This window comes from Hemiscyllium ocellatum, chromosome 31 (assembly GCF_020745735.1).
Source record: "Hemiscyllium ocellatum isolate sHemOce1 chromosome 31, sHemOce1.pat.X.cur, whole genome shotgun sequence".
NCBI lineage: Eukaryota > Metazoa > Chordata > Chondrichthyes > Orectolobiformes > Hemiscylliidae > Hemiscyllium > Hemiscyllium ocellatum.
The window spans coordinates 12725384-12730784 of NC_083431.1; the positions used below are offsets into that span (position 1 = coordinate 12725384).

Here is a 5401-nt window from a genome sequence, read left to right on the forward strand (position 1 = left end):
ACTAAATTAATTTTACAACAATTAAATGTAACGCCTCAGGGTTGGGAATTATTGTTCAGACCTTGGAGTAATCCTTGCCAAATTTCATTTTGCTGCCTCTGGACTTTTATGTTCCCTGCTCCCTTTGACTTGTTACAGAAGTCAACAAGTCTTCATCTAAAATTTCCACTTTAGATACCGCCACTGCCAAACTCCTTTTCCTCATCTTTACACTCACCTAATTTTAATTTCAAAACTATACTTTTTTCATAAGAAATATCTTTGTCATACTCACAAGCTCAGTTTGGTTCTGCATGGTAGCATATCAAGGAAACAAACAAATACTGGAGTTTAACTCTACACAAAATAAAACCAGAGACCTCTCTTACCTGTATAATACTATATTTACACACATTGAGGCACCGGGAGCATCCAGTAACTGAGTGAACCCCCAATTAACTTCAGAAGTCATTTTTTTTTGTTTCAAAAATATACTTTATCCAAAAAAATCTCTTCATATATATATTGTCAGAAATGCCTCAATGCATGTAAACATAGTCATGTATGTATATAAAACTTTGCTTTGTTGGGGTAGAGTGACACTCAATTGTTTGTTTGCTTACTTGATATGCTACTGCAGAGAACCGAAATTCAGCATTCACCTTTCTGATAAAGAAATTGGTGTTCCTTCTTCTGAAATCGCCTTTTCTGATTATACCTCTGCAGTGCATCCTGAGATGCGATCTCTATATTCAATATAGAGATTGTATTGCTTATCTTGGTTTAACAATGTCTCACCTGATTAATACCATGAGGGGTTCATATCTGAAACTCCAGGGATAAAAAGAGGTTACTGGACTCATGGTCCACTAACTTCCATATCACAGTACCTTATTTTAGAGTCATAGAGATGTACAGCACGGAAACAGATTCTTCGGTCCAACTCGTCCATGCCAACCAGATATCATAACCTAATCTAGTTCCATTTGCCAGCATTTGGCCCATATCCCTTTAAACCCTTGATTAGATTACTTACAGTGTGGAAACAGGCCCTTTGGCCCAACAAATCACACCGACCCGTCGAAGCGCACCCACCCAGACCCATTCCCCTACATTTACCCCTTCACCTAACACTATGGGCAATTTAGCATGCCCAATTCACCTAACCTGCACATTTTTGGACTGTGGGAGGAAACCGGAGCACCCGGAGGAAGCCCACGCAGACACGAGGAGAATGTGCAAACTCCACACAGTCAGTTGCCTGAGCCGGGAACTGAACCCAGGTCTCTGGCGCTGTGAGGCAGCAGCGCTAACCACTGTGCCACCCATAACTGTGCCACTGTGCTGCCCATTATAAAAACGAGCGCGAACGCAGTCCCCCACTACCACAAATTTTGCAGTCGAGCATTTAGGGACATTGCAGACGTCAGCATACCCGAAGTGCTATGGGATAGCCTCATCCTGGGAGCGCCACCGCACTGATCATGGTATCTCCCCTGCCAGGTAAGTATTCCAATTCATATACCCATCCAGATGCCTTTTAAATGTTGTAATTGTACCAGCCTCCACTACTTCCTCTGGCAGCTCATTCCATACATGCAGCACCTTCTGCATGAAACAACTTGCCCACCACTGATGTCAGGCTCACTGGTCTATAGTTCCTGGCTTTTCCTTACCACCTTTCTTAAATAGTGGCACCACATTAGCCAATCTCCAGTCTTCCAGCACCTCACCTGTGACTATAAATGATCCAAGGGGCCCAGCAATCACTTCCTTAACTTCCCACAGAGTTCTACAGTACACCTGATCGGGATTTTGGGATTTATCCATGTTTATGCATTTTAAGACATCCAGCACCTCCTCCTCTGTAATATGGACATTTTTCAAGATGTCACCATCTATTTCCCCACATTCCAAATCTTCTATATCCTTCTCCACAGTCATCACGGATGCAAAATACTCATTTAGCATCTCCCCTTTTACCTGTGGTTCCACACATGGACTGTTCTGCTGATCTTTGAGGGGCCCTATTCTCTCCCTAGTTATTCTTTTGTCCTTAATATATTTATAAAGTCCCTTTGGATTCTCCTTAACCCTATTTGCCAAAGCCAACTCATGTCCCCATTTTTCTCGTTTTGGGTGACAGCCTCCATCTTCTGTGCCAACCCATTAATTTTCTTCCTTTGAAATAAATAGTTCTCAGTATATACGCAGCGGTGTATTCGTCACTTCAATTAATAGCTGCATATAGCCATACCAACTATGCCAAAAAAATTAAATGGATGATTTGTGGATGTCTGTATTCTCTCATGTATCAATATACAGACAGTGTTAGATGAAGTAAGGTGGTCGGAGGTTCCCATGCAACATAAATACTACCATAGACTGTTTAACCTGAATACTCTGTTAATGACCTGTAAATTCTATCTAATGTATGTTGCTCTTGAGGAGGTCGTAGTGAGGAAGACTGGTGGCATTGCTGACTGGATTGTATAGATATGCATTGATGGTACAACACGTGAATTGGCTTATTTGACCCAAATACTATGAGGACATGGGTTCAAATCCAACCACTGCAATTGATAGAATTTCACTTCAATTAATAATCTGGAATTAAAAACTAACCATGAGTAATGGTGACCACAAAACTATTGTTGATTGTTGTAAAGACTGTCTGATTCAGCAATGTCCTTTAGGAAAGAAAATCTGTTGTCCTACATCTGACTCCAATATTCTGAGTAATGTGTTTGATCCTTAAATGCCCATTGAGGTGCCCTAGCAAACAATTCATTTCAAGGGCATTAGGGGATGGGCAAGAGATGTTGCAACACCCAGGAAAGGATGACCAGTCCCTGGATGAGGTTCCCCAACCTGTTACAATTCCAAACAGGATACTGATGATCATTAAGCTCACTTGTTCCTCTTCTTTATTCTCCTGACCATTTAGTTGGTCACAGCAAAGTTAATTTAAAACTGATCCCTTTCTTTAGGAAACAAAATAGACATTTCTGGAGAAACTCAGCAGGTCTAGCAGCATCAGTGGAGAGAAAGCAGAGGTCATGTTTCAGGTCCAGTGAGATAGGCTGAAAACATTAACTTTACTTTCTCCCCACAGGGGCTGTCAGACCTGCTGAGTTTCTACAGAAATTTCTGTTCTTGTTTCAAATTTTCAGAATTCACAGTTCTTGGTTTTATGCCCTCCCTTATGGATACCTTTCTACCACAACAAAGGAATTTAGGTTTTAACAGGAACAAATTTAACCAGGCAGTTAACAAGACTGAGCATATTAGTCACAAACATTAGGAAGAAATAATAATGCAACACAGACATAGGGATTGGGGGTTATGATCTATGGCCATGACAAAAAAAATGTCAGTTTCAGTGGAAAGATGAGAAAATACCATTTACACCTCCTGTTGCCATATTCCCTTCGTGTCTATCTATTCTTCTTGAATGTTGATATAGTTTCTGCTCAAACATTAACCCTTGCTTCACAACTCTCGCTCTGTGAACAGGTTTCTCTCACCCTTTATTTAAAATCAATTGCATTTAATCTTACAACCAATAGCCTCTCATTGTGGCCCTGTTGGAGATCAGGAGATGAGCTGGTGAGTGAGGGCCTGAGACAGACAGACAGTAATGGACATTCTGGTGTCAACAGGAATTGGACCTATGAGAATGCACACTCTAGGGTCGTGAATAAAGAAGGCTGAGGTTTGTACCCTTTCATTTACCTTCAGGCATCAAGAGGAATCAGACCTGTTGGAAGCATGTTTCTGTGCTCTGAAAAAAGAGAGGCCCATGGCAGTCATACGTGTGATGGTCTTTCCAGGAGAGAGAGGAGTTTGGAGCTTCCTGGAGTCAGGATATCACTGAACAGCAGTAGGGCAGGGCTAACAGGGAGAGGTCATGGTTCACACTGGTTCAAATGGCATGTATAGAAAGAGGGATGAGATCTTACACTAAGAACTTGGGAACTAAGTAGTAAATTGTAAGCAGAACCTAAAAGATTGCAATCTCTAGATTACTCCTGGAGATGCATGTTAGTGAGGACAGCAGTGGTGTCTGACAGTTGATCTCTGTCTCAGTCCCTTAGACACCACCCATGTTCCCTTTAAGCAGGGCACACAAATGGATTGTCATGCTGCTGCCTGATTTTTGATTTTGGAAGCTGCTGCTGTGCACAGAGGTTGGAGTTCTACACAGAATAAAGAAAAGTCATTAGCAACATTGCCTTGTCCTGCAACCAATATTTGAGAAATGAAAGTCAACCTGGGGCCCCAGAGACCGAATGTGACGACAGAGTGACTTCCTCACACTTGAAACCAGCCAGGAACATTCCAGATGCTCCAGAGATGTGGATCCAGACGCTGACCTGCAGCATAACCTGTGCAGAGTGACTCTGTGAACCACATGGAAGTGAATTCAGGGAAAAGTAGCTTCCAGACCCACGGTGCTGCAAGTACAGAATTCATGTTTGAGTTCAACCAATTCTAAGGCTTGGTTAAAGAAAGCATATAAACCTGGTTATACAGCATATGTAGTGCACATCGCTAACCCAAAGTGTGCTTTCAGTTGTGGGCACGTGCTACCTTGGTTATAATCTCTGCTAAAAAGTGGATTCCTGGATAGTGATAACGACATTTGATGAGCGTGGACCATATAAAAAGAAACTGAAAATGTACAACTTACACATGGAATGGGAAAGTGAATTTCTCTTCACAACTGTAAAAGACAAGATGACTTTACATGTCACCAAACTATATCAATAAGTACAAAGGGTGAAAATGACAATATACAATGACACACAGTAAATCAAGGATAGTTTTCTCTTGAATATCATGCTTTGGACAAAGAAAGTTGATGAGCTGGAGGCTAATTTGGAAGCTCAACAAAGGTTTTTTTTTCTAAACCAAAAGCAAAGTAAGATTAGCACTGAAGCACCATTTCATATTTACCATCCTTTTCAAAATCACAAAAGAACCATTCATGCATCACAAAGTATTTAAAGAAGCAATGACTGGGGGCACTGAATTTTTGTTCCAAGACCTGAAGAACAAGGGAGACATTATAACAGCAATCCCAAGCATGTCACTTGCTGCTTCCATAGTCGCAGGGTGAGTGGAATCTTTGTCCAAATATGTCTTTCAGCAACTACAGCAGGACCTGAAGGTCTATGATTGCATCTCATTGCAGTTTGATGAATCCATCAACATAACCAACTCAGCCCACCTGATTGATTTAGTGTGCATGGTTTTTAAGGTCATGAAAACTGAAGGGAATATTCTCACCCTTTTAACCCTTCAGAAGAGAACGAGAGGTGAGAATATCTACAACAAATTCAAAAGGTACATGCTTGAGAAAAACATTCCAATCAAGAAACTCATTTCCATCATAATTGATAGTGCACCAGACATGCTT

At 41.2% G+C, this 5401-nt stretch overlaps 1 non-coding gene across 1 annotated transcript; it reads right to left on the reverse strand.

The window, feature by feature from the left end:
- Positions 1–1333: 1333 nt before the first annotated feature.
- On the reverse strand, positions 1334–1490 carry LOC132830612 (U1 spliceosomal RNA). The gene has a single exon (XR_009646395.1). It is a non-coding gene; the product is annotated as a U1 spliceosomal RNA (small nuclear RNA).
- Positions 1491–5401: the final 3911 nt, after the last annotated feature.